Here is a 26519-nt window from a genome sequence, read left to right on the forward strand (position 1 = left end):
TAGAAAGATTTATTTAAAAAGCAATGAAAGTTTTATGAACTGGAGGAATAAGAAACGCATCAATTCTTTCACAGAAAGCGTTTTCTTGTTATCGAAGTGAAAAATAGAGTTTACACCTCGAGACTAAAAGTCAATATAAACCTTCGGATAAATAGACACCCTCGCTAAAACTCGGGTGGCTAACCACTTCGGGTATATATTCGCATATTTTAGTCCCTCGATAAAAAATATACTATTCTTTTTATTTATAATTTACTTACACAGGATCGTTTAGAAACGTAATTTGGATTTGTATTTACGAAAAACCCACAGAATAGGTATTATAATAGGTATGTACAAGGCATTTAGATTAATTATATTAATGAATAATTATACTTAATTTGCACAATTATTATTTCTTATTTAAATATAATAATAATGCAAATAAATATATGACAAGAATAAATATGTAAATAAATCCTATTAAATGCAAATGACGATAAATAATAACTCTCAGATTTGCAAAACCCCGTTTATTGTAAATTCAATTGCAAACTTATGCTGTGTATTTACTTTAGGCCTAAAACACCGGCAGCTTAAGTCCTCATAGTGAAGATATTATTATAATAACATAAGGCACGAATATTGCTCGTTTTATAGTAAACTTAATTTTTATGTTCGTTACCTATTTTACATATACCGTCAGTGTGAAGATTCACAAGTAACTTAATGTAGAGTTAAGAGACTAGTTACATACATAGTAGATAATAAAGTTAGTAGACTAGAAATGTTATTGACGTAATCAAGGAGACAAGGGTAGTAATATAAAGCAAGGGACACATTAAAATGTTTATCTAAATACTTTTCTACTAACGATTTATAGCCATAATCATCACCCGTCCTAATTTTCGTTATCATATTTTTTTTGTTCATTAATTTGCTTTAGGTAACTACCAATTAAAAAAAAATCTACCCTTAACTACTAATATTTCTGTGCACCCAAAGAAGTTTACGTGTAAAATTTTATGAATAAAAAAATAGTACAAAAGAGATTTATGATTAATTACATTATGAATTAGAACATTTTGAACATTTCGGAAGTATATCTAATCGTATTATTATATTTCATAGTGATATTATTGATATCATGCGTCTCTTCTTATTTAAGAGTGACACTCTTGTCGGTGTAGTCCGCCTCTCCACTTCTCTCTCCTCTTCCCGCTCCTCAAAGCTGCCTCCTTAACCTCCTTATACGATATGACGGCTACCTTCTCCTTTATTTGCTTTGTATAGCCTATCCTGTGCCTCCCTCTTTTTTGCTTCCCTTCCACTTGTCCTTCTAAAATGACTTTTATGAACTCATCATGTCGTACAAGATGACCAATCATTTTTCCTCGCCGATTTTCTATTGTTTCCATTAATTTTCATAATGCTCATATCATATGTGTATAAGTATTATGTCTCTAAAAATTGCACTGACTCAAAAAACAAAAAAAAATCTACTACTTTGAGGTAACCTCAGCACGAGATCGCGGAGATGACCTATAGTCGTCTACCTACACCTATTTTGTATGTGTTCTATCTACCACTATCTAGTTCTATGGCCATATAGCGCCATCATGGCCACTATAAGAAGCTTTGCAATTTTGTCAGGACTCCCACATAGCAACAAACAGCAACATCGATCTACATATATCATTATTCACACAAATAATCTTGAGACTAGTCTGTTACAAGGTAATCGAATGCTGATAACGAATGCCATTTAAGATACGCTATCAACGCATTTGCAAGCTGCATGTGTAATTTATTTCATTATACACCAGGGCAAATAAGTCTGGCATTGTAAAGACTTACGTTAAACTAATAATCAAACATTGTTGATTGTTGTACAACTAAGTCTTTGTAAGTCAAAACCAAATAAGTGCAGTTATGTGTGCCGTAACAAAGAAAAATAAAGTCGAAGTGTACGGCGGTGTATCTTGAACAAAATTTACATAACTGTCAAGAATGCTTGTTTGACAATGTTTAGAACAATATTAGCCTCTTGTGACTAAAAAAACTTAAATAATATGTTTTTATTTGCACTTACATTTGCACACTCTTTGCCAAACTTGACTCTACCCTCTCTAATTTACAGCGCATTGGTAGTAATGCTGTAAGTTTTCATTGATTTATAAATAAGTTATAATAATAATGGGACTTAATTGAAAGTATCACCTCTTCAACAATAAAATTCACATCGGTTTGTTTATAAATGACGAAGTTCTGGGGTTACAAGCACTACAAAAAAAAAACCAAATAGATTGATAACTCCATCCTCTTCCTTCAAGGCTGTAAAAAATAATCCGTTTCATTCTTTATTGATGTGATGATGCCATTTAAAAAATATGTTTTTTTATTAGTCTCGTGCGATTTGTGTTTTTGCCACAGATACTGAGGAAACTGACGAAATTGAAGAGGTGTATTTTGCTGGCCAAAACACCTAAAGCTATAGCAGACACAGACAAAAACGTGGTTTCATTTTACCTATAAAGTGTTTTTTTTTTTTTCTAGTTAAAAAACTAGATAATAATATAATTTTGTAACATTACTGGAGAGTCAGGGCACCAGAATTATTTTAAAATTCAGATTGACTAATCATGCACTTCGCTTTCTAATCTATAGTTAACAATGAACTTTAGGGGAATTTTTGAGAAAAAAAAAATATTAATAAACCATGAAGCTGTAAAATTTAATACTGTTTGTACTTTTATGACTTTTCTATTAGTAATATATTGAATAACGGTCAAGGTCCGCGGAATACAGGTACACCAGGGGTAGTATATATAATGAATGTTATTTTATGTTTAACTTCTCGCTTCGAGGGGTCCCGGGCAGGTTTAGTGATCGATTACAGGAAACAGTTGGCAGCGAGTCACACGGCGGCTTATGGCTAATAAATAATAATAAATAAATATCACGGGATAATTTATGCCAATTCAGTAGGTAGTATCAAACTAAGTAAAACTGTAGGTACTAGGATAAACATACTTAAATACGTAAACATTTATTGACATATTTAAAAATAACTTATATAGTGCAACAGTTTAACTCTAGGGCACTAAGTTGAGTAAGACAAACATTTAAGAGAAAATACTCGTAAAACTTACACACGGTACAGAAAAGTGTGTATTAGGACGATAGTAGACTACTTTACTTGTATTAGATACTAAAGATAAAGTTAGTGTTTGCGTATGTGTATTTTTGTGTTTTTTACTCTTTCACGCTAAAACGGCTTAACGAATTTAGATGTAATTTGGTATGCCAGTCGCTGGATCTCTGGTATAACATAAAATTATTCTTTTTATCACGATAGAATCCTTAAACCTCAACCACTAAGTACTGACTGAGTTACTGTACGGTGGTGATACTGACGGAACCAAATAAATCTTTCTTTCTTTCTTTGAAGACAGTCGCGGAGAGCAGTTGGTCATAAGTCGTCGCGGGTGACAAGCAATTGTCACTAATTAATTACCACCTAAAGTCAAGAGGGATAGTCAAACTTATCCTTTGAATCGTAAGGTTAATATCACCCGACGAGGTAATGTAATTACGCGTTCCATTTTATTAACCAGGTCGCGAAAAAGAGTAAAAAAAAAACAATTTCTTCTGTCTTTCAACGTTGTTTAAACTGTAAGTTATACTCGTATGAAGGCCGCTCTTTTAATTACAATGTTTGTTAAAATAATTAGGTCTAATAAACGATTACGAGACATATATATCTACCTAACTGCATATACTGTTGTACGGGGTTTATCAAAGGTCGACTTAGTTGTGAGGTTATGACCCCTAACCTAACTATCGGGGACAATTTTAGGTCAAAAATTGGGTTGGAAGGGACTGTTAATTTAATTAACATTACGACCTCGGTGCTGATTGAATATTATTTATTAAACTATAGATTTTTACAATGAGCAATTCAATTTTATTTTAAACGTATTTTATTATGACTAATTTAATTTTAATTGTATCGTGTGTTTTTTCGACTTATGATGGTGACTGAAGAAAGTTTTAACACATTCATAAACACACAATCCATAGTCACCTACAATAAAAATAATAAGCTGAAAAATAATCATTTTTAATTCCTACTAGGCTTTGCCGACTGGATGTTTTGTTGACTGTTGTTCAACATACATCATCTCTGCCTAATATCCCACTGCAAGTCGAAGTCACAGGCCTTCATCCGGAACGAGAGGGCTTGGGCAATAAGTTCCCATGCAGATCCAGTGCGGCAATCCGACGTAAAGTTGATTAAGTTCAACTTACAACATTTTGACACACACATACTCACTCGGAAAGTTACATAAAAGCTAGTAAAAAACACCTATCGCCTACGAGGTCCTATTCTCTGTGATAAATAGAACCTAAACATAAATAACGGTACGCGGACATAAAACTAACTGGGCCAGGAAGCTACCCTCACATAGCTCTATATACAAAGCCGCCTCCCTATAGGCTTACCTTTTTATTGCACCCCTCCCTTTCCGTGGCCTACTGCGCCACCCCTTCTTAAGGCGCGAGCGGGATAGCAAGATAAACGTTAGAGCGAATAAAAGTTTATAATAATGGCGTAGTAGTAGTACTTCGTTTTATTTTGTAATAGAAATAAGGTAAGTAAGCAAATCTTGACGTGTCTGTTTGAACTGAAAAAACCTTGTTTAAAAATTAATGGCCGGTTCATGTGAAAATTATATGTTGCTGTTATTGTTACGCCTTCTTTTATTAATAGACAAATGTATATTTATTTTTTCATGTAGGCACCATCAGCCAAATAAGTGGTCTATAATTTTTTAAACAAGTTCCTATCAAATGAATATGTCGCTAAAGTCGAACTTTCAAGTTGACAGACACGTATATTGGCATTATTGTTTTGTAACATGCAAACTATTATCAACTTTAGGGTGGTAGACCACATATTTGGCTGATGGTACCTTATACAAATACATACTATTTTATAACAATAATTTTGTTACGTACGAAAAACAATGCTAATAAGCTGGTGTCATAATAAACTCAAACTAGTACTTATGTCGTCAGTTAGATTATTTGACGACCGGATGGCCAAGGGTTCGATCCCCGGCCGGGGCAGATATTTGTATGAATAATACGAATGTTTGTTCTCGGATCTTAGATGTTTAATATGTATTTAAGTATGCATTCATCTATATAAGTATGTTCATCCGTTGCTTAGTATCCATAGTAGTTACAAGCTTTGCTTAGTTTGGGACTAGGTCAATTGGCTAAGTAAAGTTTTTTGGAGAGGCGCTAATTATTATTTTTTTCGATAGTCGACGTCTTAATAATCGAGGAACTGCAGCTCTTTTATTTTTATTTCCTCTTATTAATTAGAAATATTTTTTTAAGTGGTCGATATGACGTTTGTGAGATTGAAATTGCAGAACCGTTGAGGGCTTAGTACTTAGTAGAAACAGTATAAAAAAAAAACCAAGTCAACTGTCACTGCTGTCACTGTCAAGTAGAATCTAACCTAAAACCGTTTTATTTACTTTGCGATTTGGTGCGATCAGTGTTTTTTGGAAAAATTTTAAAGACCTCTCAGCACAAACTCAGTACTTTAAAATTTGCCGCATTTCTCCACGACCTTTGCATGATAATTGGACCACGATTGGATAGTTTCGACGACTATTTTGGCTCTGCTTCTTCGACAACGCTATCTTGCAGTCTCGACGACACTTGGCTTGATATTTGGACTGTCTTACGAGTAAATTCGAATCACAGTATCCCTACAATGGATTCAGACGACTCCGACAGTATTCGAGTTGAAATGGAGCATTACAGAAATGTTCTCTAATGCTTTGTACGTTGGTCTATGAAATACAGACGAGATTTTCAGAATTCTGCGTATTTATGCATCCTAGTCTTTACAAGCGACTTGGTGCAAGTCAGCTTCATCTTCCACTGCAAGTTGCTCATCAACAACATGATTATACGAACCCTCTAGCCCTTCAACATCAAACACAGCAAAGGAGAACATAACAGAAGGGAGAGATATCGTGTTTTTTTACCAAAACAATAAAAAGGACATGGTCTCAGTAAGAGTCATGCTATACATTAAAATATTTATGCACAAATGGGTTTATATTCTTTATTTCAAAGTGTATTGAAGGAAGAGTTTCTGCTAAATCATTTACAGAATGAAGTGGCTTTGTGTGGCTACTAAAAAGGGGTGATTCCATATAAAGTCATAGCGACCTTGAGGTTACATGTGAAATGCGTGATTTGAAGATTAAAAGAATCCGTATTTTTGAAGCGTCTCTGTTATTAACCATAACCACATAAAATTATGTAGACAAAGCTGTCTTATTGCATGTGTTTTAGATAGTTTTAGTTAATTTGCAGAGTAATATAATAAAAATGCAATAATTTATGTTTTATTTATTTCATAAATGTACAAATTATCATAAAAACGTTTAGCATAAGCTAAACGCATTGCATGTGTTTTAGATGGTTTTAGTTAATTTGCAGAGTAATATAATAAAAATGCAATAATTTATATTGTTTTTATTTCATAAATACACAAATTATCATAAAAACGTTATATGTCTCAAAAGACCTGATTTATTGGAACATGTATATAATATTCCTGGCAAAGGGTAATTTAAAAACAAGTCGTATTTTTAATAAATTAAATATTGTGCCATCCCCATAAAGGCATTAGAAGTACTACTAAGAAATACAAGGAAATATAACACAAATATTATAGGTCACTATGTGTTAAACCGGGATTTTAGTTTACTTTTGCATCAAAAGATGTCACTATCTCGTCTCAAGGAAAAGCTGAATCGCGCTGTAAAGATTTTTCCGCCAGGCTATAAAAGGGCTGTCAATCATATTAAACTTTTCATTTCCTAAGCAACCATGGTTTGATTAACTTGTGTGTTATATGTGTAAACAATCATTGATCATAAGTTATAACAAAACCGTGGTGATTTACTTGTATTTTTAGTACTTGTACTTGTGACAGTGACCCTAGATTGTATTGTTTGTTCTACCAGTTGAACTGGATGTGTGTATATATACTAGCTTTTGCCCGCGGCTTCGCCCGCGTGGAATTCAGTTGTTCCGCGCTGTTCCCTCGGGAACTGTTTATTTTTCCGGGATAAAAAGTAGCCTATATCACTCTGTGGCCCATAAACAATCTCTATGCCAAAATCACGTCGATCCGTCGCTCCAATGCGACGTGAAAGACGGAGAAACATACAAACACATACACTTTCGCATTTATAATATTAGTATGGATATATATGGCATTCAACCGTTTTATTTTGTCTGACTCTAATACATACATGACCGGGAATCGAACCTAATCAAAATCTCTGTGAGCAATGTTACAAATTCTGCACATTTTTTCGTTATTTTTGATGATGTAAATCATAAGTGAAAAGAAACATATTTTACAAGATTTTATTCGACTTGCAATGTACGAGTATGTATGTATTATAATTATAAACCAAAATGAGAATACAAATTTAAAGTACCATTAGCTTAGCACAGCAGTACTTATACTGATTACAGATTAGATGACAATGCAAGACAAGTATAGTCAACAAAAAGTATTGTGAGGAAAAATAAAAGCTTACACAAATAAAAACCAAAAATGATATTATTAAGAAAAAATAAATAAAATTTTGCTGACTGTACTTTTTATCGACTGTACTTGCATTGTCAACTAAAAATACATTTCTGTATTAGAGATTGTCATGTTCAAAATTACATTTCCGTCCTAAATCTTAAATCTATTCTATTCTCTTCCATTAACCATTGAGGAGTTTCGTGGTACTTCTATGCCTCTTTTTTTATGGAAAAATGCATGTCCTTGGAAAAAACAGGTTATGCTCCTTCACTGGCTTTTTCTTGCAACCAAAATAAAAACACCAATGTGTGTTTACATCCACCTGAAAAAAAGATCAAAATTATTATAAATCCTTACTTATATTTAATATTATAAACGTGAAAGGAACTCTGTCTGTCTATCTGTTAACTTTTCATGCTTCAACCGCTGAACTGATTTAGCCGAAATTCATTATGTAGGTAGTTGGAGTCCCGAGGAAGAACATAGGCTACTTTTTATCTCACAGTTTTATCCCGAAAAAATACATAGTACTTGCAGGAAAGCAATAAGCGAATTCTTCGTAGACAGAGTCGCGGGCAACAGCTAGTTATAATATAATGTTTCACTAACCACAGAAATTTTACTCTATCATAATATTTACCAGCCAATACAGAACAACATCACCTGTCGCATCAATCACATTGTCAGTTGATATCTAAGTAAATGGTCACAATATAGGTAATATGTTTTTGTTATTCTGTGCTCTCAAACAACTTTGGTCCGGCAACATATTCAACTTTTGATGCCCTAAAATGTAATGTAAAAAAAATAGACAAGAAACTGTATTGATATACTTTTGTACTTACGTTCATCCATTTTACCGGTGCGGACAAGAGTGCTTTATCTCCTTTGATTTCGGCAACATTGTATACTTATCACTGGTGTCAAAATATTCTAGACTCATAGGCATGTGTGGCAAGTTTCTTGAATCTGCTCGCACAGATTCACTCATTTCGTATTGAAAGGTGAAGCCGCTAAAATAGAAAATATGGTCCAAAAGTCAAGCCAAGTGTCGTCGAGACTGCATGATAGCGTTGTCGAAGAAGCAGAGCCAAAATAGTCGTCGAAACTATCCAATCGTGGTCCAATTATCATGAAAAGGTCGTGGAGAAATGCGGCAAATTTTAAAGTACTGAGTTTGTGCTGAGAGGTCTTTAAAAATTATCCAAAAAACACTGATCGCACCAAATCGCAAAGTAAATAAAACGGTTTTAGGTTAGATTCTACTTGACAGTGACAGCAGTGACAGTTGACTTGTTTTTTTTTTATACTGTTTCTACTAAGTACTAAGCCCTCAACGGTTCTGCAATTTCAATCTCACAAACGTCATATCGACCACTTAAAAAAATATTTCTAATTAATAAGAGGAAATAAAAATAAAAGAGCTGCAGTTCCTCGATTATTAAGTCGTCGACTATCGAAGAAAAATATAATTAGCACCTCTTCAAAAAACTTTACTTAGCCAATTGGTGTCAAGTGTCCCCATGATATTTCTTTATTTATTATTATTATCAGAAAATATTTAGCCAGGGTTTGAACCCACGATCCTCTGCTTGAGAGGCCATAGGTCAAACCACTCTGCCACCGCGGCTATTTTTCTTTCTTCTTTTTCTTTATCACGTCTTAAAGCTACATCGTTGTTCCGAATACCCTTTAGTACAGTTGTCATTATTAAGATCAAAACACCGAAATAAAACACGTTTCTTGATTACTTCTTTAAATTTGTACTCAATTTTATTTTTATTACCCGTATTTATAGCGGTCATACGTATTGTCATAAACTCTAAACGTTGTGACATTTCAGAAGACAGCTCTGTGGCAGTTAGACTTACAATACAAGGTGATGCCTCAATTGGGTTCTATTAGCAACGAACCAAATGTTTAGGGATCCGTATCAAACCAAAGGGTTAAATACAGAAGTCGGGACTCTGGAACAAACATATGCGACACTTTTTATCCTGATATTCCCAGGAGCTCGGGATAAAATCACAAAATTTCACAGTTTTTTTTGCGTAATCCCAGAAATTCAATTAAACTGCTAGAACGTATATTAATCATAACAATGTCGTATTGTGTAAATCATTGATTCAGCCTTTTAATTTGATGCTCTACAACCATATGTGTAAAATAACTACGTCTGTGCGACATGTATGTTTTTTTTTTTGCAGAAACTTCTTACTAACTAAACTATACTACCTATATCTACAACTCTTTTAGAGTTTGAAACACCTTAGCGTGTTATTCCAGACTATGTAAGAAGCAGATGAGATGCGAAAACGCATGTGTAGCACAGAAACAGCTGCCTTTCACGTGCGGAGTAGAAAAGTAATACATTGTTTCATTTAAAGATGTTCTAATTTAAATTTATTCTTTAGGTACTTTGTACGGATACTATTAGCTTTGTTCAGATTAGCCCTTTTCCTCTATATTTTCTAATCTATGCACTATTCCCTTGAAGGAAGGTTTATATTCCATGGTTCTTATTCCAATCGAAACTACAATCTTTCCCTCAAATAAATAAAAGCGTCTAGGAAATCCGGTGAAAAACAAGGTTGCATTCTCTCTGCAGAAGTTGGGAGTTCCGTTAAGCCACCAAAGAGGCGAGCTTAGGGTTGCCACATTCACTAAATTAAAACGGGAATAATTGCAGCAACGTTGCGACGACGACAGTGGCGCTCTCGTTTGGTATCTGTTTCTTTTGTTTGTTATACTTTTTAAATTTTCCACTGTTGCCCGCAAGTTTGTCTCAGCGGGTGCGGCTCGGAAGAGGTTAACTATGGATACTAGGTTACGGATAGACATACTTATATAGATAAATACATACTTAAATTACATATTAAACATCCAAGACCCGAGAACAAACATTCGTATTATTCATACAAATATCTGCCCCGGCCGGTGATCGAACCCGGGCCCTCAAGCTTCGTGGTCAGGTTCTCTAACCACTTGGCCATCCGGTCTTCATTTGGTATAATGCTACATTTTGTAGCATTCGATCCACTCAACAAGTAAACTTAAAAGCATTATTATTAACTAGCTATTGCTCACAATTTTGTCTGCGTAGAATTTGATTATCTTGCATATATACATACATAGTTAAATATACATATACACATACACACTCGAAAAACATAACCTTCCTTCGGGCGGTCGGGAAAAAAGTATTGTACTCCTGAAGACCTATACAATACTCTTGGAATGTCTCCAAATCTAATTTTGCTATAATATAATTATTAATACAATTATTTTTTGTTATAATATAATTTTAATACTTCTGTTTCTTTGGCTAATTGAAGTATAATTTTAAAAGTGTTTTTTGCGGCGATTAACCTTAACAGTGAACAGTGATCACAAAATTCTATTTTGCTCTCGTGTCTGACATTTTTTAATGCGCAAGTTGTCTCCAAGTGGTTTCTGGAATTTTACTATCAAGTTGCAAAAACTACAATCACCGTACAACGTCCCTCTCAAAGAGAGTTTACCTTGACACTGGCGAAATTGTCCTATTAATTAGGACAGAAAAGCCATATTTTAAAAGAGAAGCAGAAAACTGTTTATAAGTTTGACAGATGTCAACGCTCACATTTGCCCACTGTCAAAGAAATGACAGCTCCTCATGGTCTACATGTTTACATGTGCTTGCATGCTCATTCTGTCGAGTTGAGGCCTGTGTACCCTGCATTGGGAGGCAAACGAGCATGCAGATTGTCTGATGGGAAATGATCACCACGAGTACCAACTACATTGAATATTATATAGTTTAGAGGTGTGCTTCAATATTAAATACAATGGTAGAATTGTATTACAAGACAGTAAGCTATATTCTTATTGTAAATTAAAAATAATACTTGATTAAATAACACAAAAACACTTTACAGACCAAATCCCTACTGAAATATGCCACAGTGATAAAAAAAAACCCTGTATGAATAAACAAATACCTAAATATAACAGTTTGCAGTTTCTTTAACGAGGGTTTAAACGCAAGTTAACAGTAAAGTCTGTAAGACTTACCTCATTAATTTAATATAACAGGTTTCATTTCAAAATAAATACAAATGTTGGGTAAAATTGACTGAAAAGGAACACGCATGTAAATTTAAATATGTTTACATTACATGTGCTTGCACTCTCATTCTGAGAGGAGGCCTGTGCCCTGCATTGGGACGTATATAGGCTGGGATGATGATGACAATTGCACACAATTTCAATATATTAATATTATATATTTAATATTCAATATGTACGACGTCAAAAGCGTAACTACATCTTGAATAAAAAAAAACGTCAAAAAACTTTACAGACCAAATCCCTACTGAAATATGCCACAGTGATAGAAAAAAACCCTGTATGAATAAACAAATACCTAATATACAGTGCGTTACCGGCCGCCAGGGTTTTTAAACGAGGAAGTAAGCGTGGTCGTATTTCTGTCTTCCTAAGTAAACTAAAATTCAGACTTTGTTAACTTTCTAACTAAATTATAATTGCCAGCAATGAACAGCAAAGAAAATTACACGTAATAGTCAAAGTATCGGCTGTCATTTACACTTACTTGTCAATTTACTTTGTTGCACATTGCTGGCAATTATAATTTTGTTAGAAAGTTAACAAAGCCTGAATTTTAGTTTATAAATTAAATTAATTTCATGGTTAAGTTACACGCGTTACTTTAAACTCCTTTAAAAAAAGCCTGGCTGCTGGTACACACTGTATACATTTTTAATACAAAACATTAGGGAAAAGATGTAAAATATTCCGTAATTACTCGGTCAGTCACTAAACAATTTAATAAGTACTAAAGGTTAACATGACACTATGTATCATCCTTTCGCTTGCTGAAAGAAACCTCAAGCAAGACAGATACCATACCTCCCTACTCCATATTTCAATTTTACCATTTGGCAACATTCACTCAGTTTTACGTCCGTCGCAGCGGTTTAAAAAATCACTTATTATAATTGAAGTGCATCCAATCTTTGGCTATAAACTTGTGTTGTCTCGCTCTGTTGCTTCGAGTTAGAAAGAAATGGGATGATGTTCGGTTAATTTGAGGAGTGGCAACCCCGACGTTCGGGTGTTGTCGGTTTATGAGCGCCACTTGTCATTAAACCTTCCCTATTTTGGACGGATACTGTAGGGTTGTCAGTTTGTGGAAATTCAATTAAATATTTGTCATCAAAAAATTAGATAAACATGATATGACATTTAATGTCTATAATGTGATGTTATTCATAAATAGGGCTGGGTATTTCAGACTCCTCGAGAGCATGATGTTATAGAATTTGTAACTGTAATATCCCTCATATCCATACGTCTATCGGCTAATACCTATACGTCTCACTTCTGAATATCTTAAAATGAGAGGCTGTGGTTCCCACGCGGCACCAGCGCGAATTGGGAACTTAAATGCAAATGCCGGGAGTGCTCAGCACCATTTTTTAGCATGTAAATAACTTTGACCAGCTGTTATAAAATTGTCGTTTCTTTTTTATAATTTAAGATCGTGTCAACCCTATTGTTAGGGTTGCTTTTACGAGGCGTAATTCGGGCACTGGTTCAGCGGGCAAGGTCGCACGAGCTGCAGTCTGCACTATATATATACAAACATATATTATATACGTATATAAGCTCGAGCTCGAATTACCTAATAAATTACATTTAGTTTGAAAAGAAAACGGGTAAAATGTATAATGAACATGTAATTTGATATGATGCATTTTTCTAAATGGTCAACGTCACAGGATTGTTATAAAACAAAGTGGTAATTTAGCTACTCACATTTTTTTAAATTAACTTAACATAAGATGGAAAAAAAGTGTTTTATTTTTGCAATAGGCTCTTGTTAGCGGCGCCTCGGGCCGACAATTTGCATACTTACCTTTCCTACCAGCTATTATAGTACCAATAAAATTGAAAGAATGACGGTCACCGACATCCAAGCGAATTAGCTCATTGAAGAAGAAGAAGAAGATTGATTTATTTGCCAACATGAACAATACAGGATAGGCACACAGAATACAAATAAACAATAAACTAATAAAGAATGTGTTTGCAAGTCCCTTGCACTGTGTGGCAAAAGGAACAGGCTCAGCGAAGTGGCTCATTGAAGTGGCAATGGGCAGGCCATATAGCACGGAGAGCAGATGGCCGCTGGGGCCGATAAGTTCTCGAATGGTGACCTTATCGTCCACCAATAAGATGAACGGATGACCTGGTTAAAGCCGCGGGTTCACGGTGGATGTAGTATATATAAGAGGAAACTATGTCCAACAATGATCGTCCTATGGCTGATATGATGATGATGAAACCAATTAGCCGAAAAGGGATGATGTACTTTTAAAACGGCTGTCTTTACTCCATCGGGGGCGCTAGGTGCTTTAACTCTAGGGTAATGGAGCCAAGATATGCATTCTACAATATTACAGTCTGTCTATATTTCGAAAGTATTTTGTACAGTCAAAGGGCCATAACTTTCACAGGTAGTGTTGCCAATATGGAAAAATTAAAATGTCCTGATAAAAATTCTGACATATGCATAAAGTCTTTAACACTTCTTGTAACAAAGATGAATTTGTTTTGTTGATAACTTTATCATTTCATTTATTAACTATGTAAACTTTATAATAAACAATCTTTTGCCTGCGGCTTCGCCCGCGTGGGATTCGGTTATCGCGCGCTGTTTCCTCGGGAACTGCGCATTTTTCCGGGATAAAAAATAGCCTATGTAACTCTCTGGCCCATAAACTATCTCTATGCCAAAAATCACGTCGATCCATCGCTCCGTTTCGACGTGAAAGACGGACAAACATACTAACACACACACTTTCGCATTTATAATCCCTACTATTTATTATATTTATTATTTATTATTAATATTATAAATGCGAAAGTAACTCTGTCTGTCTGTCTGTCTGTCTGTCTGTTACGCTTTCACGTCGAAACCACTGAACTGATTTTGATGAAATTTGGTATATACTTAGGTAGTTTGAACCCCAAGGATCAACGTAGGATACCTTTTATTCCGGTAAAGGGCGCCACCGCGCGATAACCAAGATCCGCACAGATGAAGCCGCGGGCATAAGCTAGTATTATATAGTATATAGATATAGATGTATCACGGGATGTATTTAATTTTTGTTTTTTTATTTACTGAGGTTATTTCTAAAAATACATACGAGTACACATTTGAAATTTACTACGAGCTTTGCGGTGAAGGAAAACATCGTGAGGAAACCTGCACAACCTGCGAAGCGATTCAATGGTGCGTGCGAAGTTCCCAATCCGCACTGGGCCCGCGTGGGAACTATGGCCCAAGCCCTCTTGTTCTGAGAGGAGGCCTGTGCCCAGCAGTGGGACGTATATAGGCTGGGATGATGATACGAGTACACTTCCCAAGTCCGGCTGCAATCCTGGCAAAGGGTCAAAAATCCTGACATGTCGGGACAAATGCTGGCAAGCAATGGCCCTAGGCAGGCACGTGCCCAGACTAGAGTGCGCAGTGGGAAAAGGGCCTGTTTTCATAGGCTGAAAAACGGTGATAGAATGACAGTTTGTTTCATCACTCGCTTCTCTGCCACGGCTGCTACTGACGCGTGATGTGGCTTTTACCTAAGCCAGAGAAACCGCGGTTACGTGTTAAATTTACTATTAATTTTCAAAACTCGCAAGGGAATCAAAACCTACAGGGTACTTCCCGTGAACTCAGAATCTTGAAATTTGGTACGAAGCAACGTCTTATAGCACAGATAAAGGAAAAATTGCGAAAACCGTTTTTTAGTTACATCATATAATAAAAATATTTATACGGAACCCTCGGTGCGCGAGTCCGACTCGCACTTGGCCGGTTTTTTTAATCTTAGATTTCGTTCTGCAAGGGTATTGCTAATAAAGACAAATTGTACGAGTAATTAACACTAATTACTTTTTTTTGTTTTAGTACCTTTACCTAATTGTTTCTTGGTCTTTTACGAGTATGACATATTATAGTATTACCCTGGTAAGCCAAAAACAAGTTTACCTAGTGACTGATACATATTTAACTGTTTATCTCAAAACCTACTGAACTGAACCGATTTTGATAAGCCTTGCACCGTTCATTCTCTAAGTTGGACTATACTAGGTACAGATTTTTTGCAATTAGACTTAAAGTTTTTGAGATTTGAGCAGACAAACATAAATTCATTCAGTTATTAAATTTGGCCCATCGGTCGGATTAATGACCTTTTTTTTTTAAATCGGATCAAAAGATCAAATTATTCTCAAATTACATTTTCGTTATTTATTAAAAACAATACAAAACATTTTGTGACGCATATGCGGCATATGTACTTAGGTATTTCTTTATTTTGAAAAAAAAGATACATTTGTAGTTACATTACTCGATAGTAAAAAAAAAAGAAAATTTATTTCTACGACAATGGACAATAAAGTTTAAACGCTTTTTTCATGGCCACGTTGCAATGTCATACGCAGTCACCGCATTTACATTTAGTACAATAAGACCTTACATTTTCGATAATACCTTTAACTGAATATTAATGCAATGAGGGTTATCACAGAGGCGAAATATCGCTAGATGGCGTTAGTATCGTGAGCTCCGTTTGACGTTTGACGTATGCTTGCGATTGGCTCATTTAGTTATTTAACCAATGGATTCGATTTGTAGCATTCGAACATGGCGGATGTAGACAATATCTAATTTTGCTATTTCTGTTTCTTTGGCTAGTTGAAGTATAATTTTGATAGTGTTTTATGCGGCGATTTACCTTAACAGTGAACAGTGATCACAAAATTCTATATTTCTCTCGTGTCTGACATTTTTTAATGCGCAAGTTGTGTCCACGTGGTTTCTGGAATTTTACTATCAAGTTGCAAAAACTACAACCACCGTACAACGTCCCTCTCAAAGAGAGTATACTTTGACACTGGCGAAATTGTCCTATTAATTAGGACAGAAAAGCCATATTTTAAAAGAGAAGAAGAAGAAGTATTTAACCAATCACGAGCAAACGTCAAACGGACCTCACGATATTAACGCCATCTAGCGATATTTCCTCTCTGTGAAAACTCTCATTACTGGAAGTGTTCCAATGCTCTTACTAAAATATCCATATTGATAGATACTAAGCTAATATACAGTGTGTTACCGGCAACCAGACTTTTCTTAAGGGAAGTCAAAGTAACGTATTTCTGTAACGTTACCATGACATTAATTTAATTAATAAACTAAAATTCAGACTTGGTTAACTTTTCAACGAAATTATAATTGCCAGCAATATACGGCAAAGTAAATTGACAAGTAATAATTAAAGTATCTGTCGGCTGTCATTTACAATTACTTGTTAATTTACTTTACTGTACATTGCTGGCAATTATAATTTTGTTACCAAGTTAACAAAGTCAGAATTTTAGTTTATTAATTATATTAAGGTCATGGTTAAGTTACAGAAATACGTTAGTTAAGTCGTTGGCAAACTGTCTTGCTAGGGGGCCAAAAAGTGACAGATATTTTAGAGGAGAGCCAGAATTAAGCTAAAAATTATTTTATTTTGTTTCGAATTTTTTAATCACCTCACCTTTACTCTCTACTACACGGCTAGTCTAATTGACTCCTTTACCCGTGCATCTTTTACTATCTATTTTATATTAAGTACAGGGCGATCAAAATAGTATTATTTATCGCGAGCCATATGGGTACTATTAATTTCAAAGGTACTCGGCGGGCCGGAGTTGGCCCACGGGCCGTACTTTGCCCATCACTGCGTTAGTTTAACCTCCCTTAAAAAAACACACTGTATAGGTACTCGTTATGTAAAAGAAACCGGCCAAGCGTTTACCGGATCACTCGTAATGCAGGATTCCGTAGTAACTAAATTTACAGTCAGCAAAAAAAACCTTGTATGAAAATATTTTTTGTTATTTATTTATTGATTGATAAAAAACGTTTACATGACATTACAGTTATATAAACTTATACAAACATCATTTATGTATAGTATTGTATAGTAAAGTAAGGTAAACGTCTGAGTACTGGCTACTGTCCCAGTAGTTGTCACCTTGAATTTTATGTCATTAGCAAAACTGACAGCAGGATGTCATCTATTAGGCATTACTATGTCGAGCACTGGGACATTTTGCTTACAGTATTTTATTGATGTTCACTTTAGCGTCTCGAAAATGATACGTCAATTTGTCAAGTTGCTTTATTGCGGTACGCGAGATAAAATAATCATAAACAAACGCCTTTTCACATTAAATACGTAGGTACAGTGCGAGAAGATTTTAAAAGGTTGAGGTAAAGAAAATTTGAATTCTGTTTCACTCACTTTTTATATAAGGAATTGGTTACTCCTATTTTTGTTATTTATGCAAAATTTCTTTCATTTATCCTGACAAAAACCACAAAAAAAAACTAGCCAAATAGGTGTAGGTTATAGCCGTTCTATGGTGAGGTATGTAACTTAATATTATATATTTCATTTGTATAGATTTCTATTACTTTTTATTGAAAGATGAAGGGGAGGCTTTTCCCAGCTGTGAGACACCAGGCTATCCTAATAAAAACAAAATATTACTAGCTTTGACTTGTAGCTTTTCTTTTGGAGCGTTCAGTGTTGGCTCTGAAACCCAAGACTGCCTCAGATACCACAAACACACATGTGCATTCAAACGGCTGCAAAAGTTGCTGATACTGTGAATGTGAAACCCTGAATTTAGAAAAAAAAACTCGCGAACATATTAACAGTGAAGCAACTAAGCTAGCAAGCACGCATGCGAGCATGAAAGCATATGCAAGTCAATTGTTAAAGGCCATAAAATACTTAACAAAGGCTGATCACGCCGTCTCCTTTGCTTTTCGAATAAAAAGTTGTTCCATAATCAAATTAGAGCAAAGTTTCGAATGTTGGCAGTTCACCAATTCCAATTTATTCATACCAAAAACGAGCAAATGTGCAGTCTAATTTTAAACTTTACGAGCCGCGGGACAGGTGCTAAAATCATATGACGTTGCGAGTTGCGTTGCCACCTGCTTGGGTATGTCAAAAATGTGATGTGGTAATTTGAAAACGGCAAATGTGATTTTTTTAATATTCTGCACGCACTTATGTCAGTCTTCCCGGGATAAATGTTAAGATGTTTACATTTTCGCATATTTATGCGTAATTAGACGCCAGTGCCATATGTTGTACCACTTGTACCTATACACTGTGACACAAACAATATCCGAACTATTTCAGCAGATGGCTAATTGAGCATTTTTTAATAGTGTATTTAGTGGTTTGTAGACTACATACTGTTTTGTACTGTTCCATTAGTTTTGCGATTTAACGTCATCTTATGCGACTTACGTACGTTCTACTGCTGGGCATAGGCCTCCTCTCGGTATGAGAGGGCGTGGGGTGTAGGGCCAAGTGCGGTTAGGAATTTTCACACACACCGTTAAACTGCTTCGCAGGTGTAAGCAGATTTTATTTTATCTTTGTACGATGTTTTCCTTTATCAAAAAGCTCTTGGTAAATTTCGCACATACATATATTAAAAAAAACTCACAGGTGTGACCCTGGGCTCGAACCCAGGATGCTCTCTTCGAAAGGCCTTAGGTCAAACCATTCCATTAGGCTTCAACAGTTTTTTTCCCGATAACTTACCTAGATACATCTGCCTTAACTTTATCGAGTTGTGTTAGCGACCACGAATGAAAAGACGCAGCGTCGACAGACCTCCCACCAGGCGGACCGACGACATTGCGAGAGTTTGCGGCATGTTGTCGTTCATTCTCTTGTTCTGAGCGAGAGGCCTTTGTCCAACAGCGTACATCGTCTTTTGATGATGATGATCAACAGTTGTAAAAATTGGAATGGCAAATATGAAACCGTAAAGTCTGCTCTTATAATTAGCAGTCGTCGCTGCGTATCAGGTTTACTATAGCTGAGTGCCCCAAACCCTTTTAGCTGGATGGTATTATCCGCAATCGTAAACCCCTTTTACGACCCATAAAAACCAAGTGGAGATACCTACATCCACAACCGATGCATTCACATACTTGTAGTTTTATAACCAATATATTTTGGTTTGATTTGTAACTCCTGGACGTAGCGGAGTGAACACTTTTTTGCTTACTTTTGTACATGTCGTGCGGTGGTTAATACGATATAGGTTTTATGTCATTTCATATACAAAGAAGAAGTATTAAAAGTATATTTATGAGTGCCCTTTGTTGCCTTGTTTGCCACGATGTGAGCTGTTTTATTGCGTTTTATGGGTTGCCTGTGATCTAATTTAAGCGATCGTATTCATTTTAATTGTTGATTGGTTGTAAAAAAGTATTTTTCAATTTTATATACCTGCGCCGAGTGGGGTTGAAGGAAGATGGCGGAGTTGTGAAGGGGAGACAAACTACCGATGAGGGTTTGGCAACCAAAGTACCGCTAGATGGCGCCATTGATTATAGAGATTGGTTTGACGTTACGGATTGGCTCATCCTTAATTTTTTTAACCTGTTGGGCAAAGGTCTTCCCTTTTTCCCGCCATTCGTCCCTGTTGAGAGCATGCTTCCACGATATGCTCTACTTGGTATGCGTCCAAGTCATCTTGCCATAAATATAAATGAGAAATTCATGAAATGTTTCAATTTTTGTTACTCAAACTTGCAATTGCGTGTCAAACGATTTAGATGAATCCTGGTAAGGGGGGCTTCCATACAGCTAAAGAGGGGCGCGAGAAAATGTTTTGACATACCCCATCGAGTATGTGTCGTTATCTAGATTTTGTTGAACAGATAAATAGTGTATTTAAAAAATATTGGAATTTGAACACAAAAGAGTCGGAAGCCATCAAAGACTGCATTTTTACTCAATTTTGTTCTGAAGAATTATTTATCTTCCCGTTCCTATAGACCTGTGAACTGTTAGGGCTATCTAAGCCCAGAGTTAAGGCTGTTACTAAACCATTAAGTTAGGTTTTGAGTCTTTCTTACCTAACTTACCTTTAATTGAGTCTATGGCGTGCATTGAGTAGGCAGCGCTAGTGCTGGTGGCGCGCTGCTGCGACGAAAACTACCAATACCAACTACCTACCCTGGAATCGAGCCAATGGACGCCAATGCTGGAGATAGAGGTCAATCACTGAAATCGCCCTGGATCCTAAAAAAAGGCCAAGTGCGAGTCGGACACGGGCACCTAGGCTCTCCGAAATGTCAAAATTTACATTATAAATGGCAGTTTCTATACATAGTCTTAGCAGAGCCTGCTTCCAAGAAAAAATTACGCAGTGTACGGAGTTGGTTATTTGTTGTAGCGACAATAGGAACACATTATGTAGAAAATTCATTTGATGTTTAATTACGGTTCTTGAGATGCCCTGTGACAGACAGATGAACGGTTAAGCGACAGTGATCATTCTTAGGGCACAGAGAACAAAAACGACGTGCACTTTCCTTTCTGCTCACGTGAATTCTCAATACCTTTTGAAACGGTAGCCTTCATCAGTGGACAGACAGAAGGCCAGACGTTACGACAATAACATAGTCCCCTGGGGTAATGAAACAAACAAAGATTCCATATAATTAGTGACTGCTCTAATTACAGAAATGATTAAAAGTAATTAACATTTGAAGATGGATTAGGCATTAATTTGATCTTCTGTCGTACGAGTTGATAGCTAATTATTTAAATAACATGGCTGGGGTGATTCCTTGGCGTATCAACCGCAAACACCTAATAAGTAATTGCGGGCTATTTCTGTATAAGTACTACAACAATAAACTATAGTTGAATTCTAGTTACTGTGACGTTATTACAGACTACGTAGTTATTGTACGTCAAGCATTAACATTAGTTAAAATCGTAACCAGTAGGTAAATGTCCCAGTTGTCGACATGCTAATTTATTTATTTAATTTTCGGAATATGACCAATACATGACACCCTACTGTCACCTCTATTGCTAACGATATATAATTTAAGATGACAACTATTGGGACGGTAACCAGTGCTCTGACGTTTACCTTAATATACTGAAATAAGAAGTTCGGGTTTTTGTGCAATTTTTTTCAGTGTGCAAAACGGAACAAGTGGCGGAAAAAATAGTTCCATAACCATGCAAATGAGTTTAAAAATAGCACTGTTTTTTTAGTGAAATACATATTTACATAGCAAATAAAATATGACGGTAAAGTTAGCATAAAGTAGAGGTTTAAAAAAAGGTAAACACAACCACCGTAAATTATTTATTTCCGCTACAGGTTGTTATAAATTACATAGCTTATAAAATATAGAATATTAAATGAGCGCGATACTACATAACTGTCTAATTTTGACGTTAATTGGTAGAATAGTCCAACATTTTTATCTATGATATCTTTCTTCTTGGTTCTTCTTTCATCCGTTTACTCTTCAATGTTAAATTCTCTCTAGCCACTAAAATAATTAATAAGATTTATTCGGAAGTAAAAAAAATAATTGATTCATTCATATATTATACTGTACATATATTAGGCTGTACTCGGGCTGATGTCAATGAACTACATATTATGTAAACTAACATGAACAGCCCCCATGAGTATGATGCTAAGCTTTTAAAATGAACTCGTAGAGGATTCAAAACGCGTTAGCATTTTGTGTGCTGTCTGCTTAGAGTAACGCGGGCTTCCTACCGGAACTCCCGTACTTCCGGGCTTCCGTAGGAAGCCTGCGTTGCTCTAAGGCTGTCTGTGATAGTTGTACATGTGTGAAATATGACGTAATGTTTCGTGGGCTAGAGAAGACGACAGGTTCTGCATTGCACAAAAAAGGGCCGGCAACGCACCTGTGATACCCCTCGTGTTGGCAGGTGTCCAGGGGCGGCGGTGATTGCTTCCCATCAGGTGATCAGCACGCTCATTTGCCCCCTCTTATAAAAAATACTTCGAATCATTGGCCATATTATCGTATAAAACGACATTTTGACGTAACTTCTAGCCCGACCGACATTACCATTTATTTTACTGACAAAGACTAAAATATCCTTCCCGTCACATTTTACACAGCAAACAAAACATACTGTAGTTTTCATGACGTTCTGAATGGGTATGAAAATAAAGGCACAATTACGTGAAATTTCCTCATGTAACGGTGAAAGTTTATAAACAGTGAAGTTGTAGCTTTCATAAAGTTGTGCTTTTGAAGCTGGACCGAGTTTTGAGGTTACGCGAACAGGTATAAAGTCAAAGGAAAATATTATTTGGGTGTTTAAGTTTGTCACACTGTTGAACTATAACTTTTCACTGGTTGAGTTTCAGCTTTATACTACAAAATATAAAAGAAAATATGTATGCTCATAATATCTAATAATCCCTCAATTTTTTTTTCTCACGTTCTGTCTTTGTAATATTTTTTAATAATATTTCTGAACGTGCGAGCGCGAAATACGAGCGCAGTTTCTCCGCTTTAGCTTGATAAAAAGGCTTTGGCATGTTTTTCCGGCGGATGTCTGGTCTTATATAGGTCGCATTTCTCAACCAATTCTCGTAATTTTTTTTGGAAAAAAAACAAAATGGCGAAACCATGAGGGTTGAAAACGCAACTACACTAACAAAGTCTAGATGTCACGGAACCACTGGTATATATGTAAGCAAAGCAGTATATACATGTGTAACATAAGTTCAATCAAAGAAAAACGAGCAGTCAAAAACCAATCTCTCAATGCTAACTATACAGGATTCTGCAGTACTCGATTGGATTTGTTCCAGTTTTTAAGGAACGCGGGTAATTTTAATTATGATGCAGCTATGTATGTCTTATACTGTATTGGTGTCGCGGCATTGCTCGTTTGTTCAACTTGCGTCATTGGCGCAAGGACTGCACAAGAAATCGGTATTCGGTTGGAATTCAGATAAAATTAGGTACGCGAGAGTTGATAAAATGTTAAAAATGGAAGTATCAATTTTGCGCGTAAGTATAAGGTAGACGTCCGAGTGGTGGTCACTGTCCCAGTAGTTGTCATCTTTAATTTTATGTCATTAGCGATAGACGTGACGGCAGGCATCTATTGATGTTAAAAATAGTCTGATATGGTAGATAGATACATTTATATGGAATATGAAATAAATATTTTAACCTCTAGCCATAAATGGGCAAGAGAACGGCGTGACGGTAAAAATAATTTAATGAGTAGGTAAGTATTTGAAAATTAAGTGTCTGTTTTCTCTATGTCAAATCCTGGTAAAACCCTTTTAATTTTTTTTTGTAAGTAAGTATAAAAATAATAACGTAAGACAGGAATTGAGCATAAAGTTCTCTTTGTCATACAGAGCCCTAGTAGTACCAATATTGAACGTGTCGAGCGGGTTCTGTGAGGACATTAAATTCGTCCATTCGCAGCCGTAAACGTCACGGGAAGCGAAACTTGCAGTCTACCCTCGTAAACAGCAAAGGCCCGTTTACACGCCACCAGCTACTTGGACCGACTTTTAGAGGTCGGTATAAAGTTGATGTCCTAGTACTGGTCACTGTCCCAGTGGTAGATATCTTATGTTTTTATGCCATAGCTATTGAAGTGACAGTAAAATGTCATCTGTTGGGTAACATATTAAATGTTAATATTATTAGATAAATTACTTCATACGGCCTATATTAAACCTGCTTGAATTTTTGACACCCCAAATGGAACTCTCATCCCATGAATTGACAAAATTGAAAAAACAAACAAACCTCGTCGTTACCTTGTAGTTCAAAAATTCTACATTCTTTATTAAAAAATGCAAACGTAGTCCTGAATCATGTGCATTTTGGTGCACACTGCCAATTTAAGGGTATATAGGCTAATAGTGGTTACACAAGCTTTTTTTATATTGACTTAAAAAATATTTAAGTTTGTAACTTATTATTACAAGCTTTTATTTAGTTTTACCTGTCCCGATATTTGGTTTACTTACGTCCACTTGCAGGCTTTTTAATCTAGGTTTAAGTGGTCTTAAGTCCTGTCAGATCCATACAAGAACTGTCAGTTTAAGCTTTAAATCGAGATTTAAAAAAACCTACAAGATGTCCTTCCGTAATATGTTAATTACCTAAATAATAAGTATTATGGTACAAATTGACCCCGTACCAAACTAAGCAAAGCTTGTGTTATCCTACTATTTGTATTATATATGCGAAAGTTTGTGAGTATGTGTGTGAATGCTTTACGGTTTGCTTTACGCTAAAACTGCTGGACGGATTGGGATGAAATTTGGTATGTAGAGGTGTCTTCATCACAAAAGAAACCCTATTTAAGTTTATGCCATATTATAAGAGAAACTCGCAATACAAAAAAAATTGCACGTGCTTAAAGAAAATGCATAATTTCAATCTATGTACGCGCCAATCATTAAGATAACGAAATTGCATACTTAATGATTATATGAGGAATTAGAGGATTTAGAAAGAATCTAATCCTATTGTTTAATTAACTTCTTATTATAACCAAACGTTGGAGGACGATAGCTTTGGTTTGTGTTCGAACTTAAATTTAAATGAAAAAAAAAACAAACAAAATATCATCAAAATCTTGTTTGTCTTTTCCAACTATTAAAAGAGTTCAATCGCTCCCATCACCTGTATTTCCAAATAAATAGGGCTCTTCAAGGCTAGAGTGAATAGGCTGTTACTGAACCAGTTTGACCTCATCTGCACTTTTCATCGCGTGACATAGAGGTCAATCACGGATCAGTTTTATGTAAAAAAAACTCAAATTAACGCGACGGAACTAGAATCCTGGTATAAAAATTTACTGGCGTAGTGTAAATGGGTTTTATGGTTCTCGCGTAAAGCTGCATTCGCACCTAGGTAGACTCGCAACAGACGCTAATAAAAAGTAGGGGTGCAAGCAACCAAAAAATCGAAAACAAATAGCTTATATAATTATACAAGGAATAAAACTTTATTACTCTGTTTATTCCGTTTATGGCCCCCCACTTAGATAGACGGGGGGACTAGAGATCGTAAATAAGTATGAAATATGATAATTGTAAAATTCTTCAATATATTACGATTTAAACATTGATGATTCGCCTGACGTTTTGTGGGGTCGTAACTAAAGGTTCGAGGAATCGTGCTTCTCTTTCGCTCTCGTTGATTTATGCGTTAAGATCTGTTCTCTCCTTTGCTAGATTGTGTTTCAAGCGTTGGCGTATTAATTGCACGCAATTATTTTTGTTAAGATTTGTTACTGGAGTTTTAAGTGCCGCCTACTTGGAAAGTATCGCAAACTTACATAATAAATAATTGAAAATAAACACCTAGGTAAATCCTTTTCCGAGATTCTCCAAAATCTACATGTTTCACCTCCCTTTCCCCAAAACTACATCCACACGAAGCCAGGGCGCGTATAAATAAGGTAAATAAGTAGGTGACGACACGGTGTCATCTATTGGGTATTAGCATGTCGAGCACTGGGACATTTACTTTAGTTCGACTCACACTTGGCCAATTTTGAATACTCACGGAAACTTATCATGACTTGATATTAAGCAAATATATTCTTTAGCATATGGAATTAAAGGGATTAATATTTTTATTCCGAAGTGGCTCTATGGGTACCTATTTAGACGACCAGATGGCCTAGTGGTTAGAGAACCTGACTACGAAGCTTGAGGTCCCGGGTTCGATTCCCGTGTCGGGGCAGATATTTGTATGAAAATACGAATGTCTGTTCTCGGGTCTTGGGTGTTTACTATGTATTTAAGTATGTATCTATCTATATAATTATATTTATCCGTTGCTTAGTACCCATAACACAAGCTTTGCTAAGCTTACTTTGGGACTAGGTCAATCGGTGTGAATTGTCCCGTGATATTTATTTATATTTAATTTACTTTGTTAGTTTTATTTTTTGTCTCACTT

At 35.6% G+C, this 26519-nt stretch overlaps 1 protein-coding gene and 1 long non-coding RNA gene across 8 annotated transcripts in view; one reads left to right on the plus strand and one right to left on the minus strand.

The window, feature by feature from the left end:
• Positions 1–26519, plus strand: part of dsx (transcription factor doublesex) — a 220652-nt gene that overhangs the window by 4628 nt on the left and 189505 nt on the right. The window lies entirely within an intron of this gene.
• Positions 6058–9074, minus strand: LOC141432803 (uncharacterized). The gene is made up of 2 exons (XR_012451862.1): positions 8464–9074; positions 6058–7940 (listed from the first exon to the last, which is right to left on the minus strand). It is a non-coding gene; the product is annotated as an uncharacterized lncRNA (long non-coding RNA).

The sequence above is a fragment of the Choristoneura fumiferana genome, chromosome 11, assembly GCF_025370935.1.
Source record: "Choristoneura fumiferana chromosome 11, NRCan_CFum_1, whole genome shotgun sequence".
NCBI classification, from domain to species: Eukaryota; Metazoa; Arthropoda; class Insecta; order Lepidoptera; family Tortricidae; genus Choristoneura; species Choristoneura fumiferana.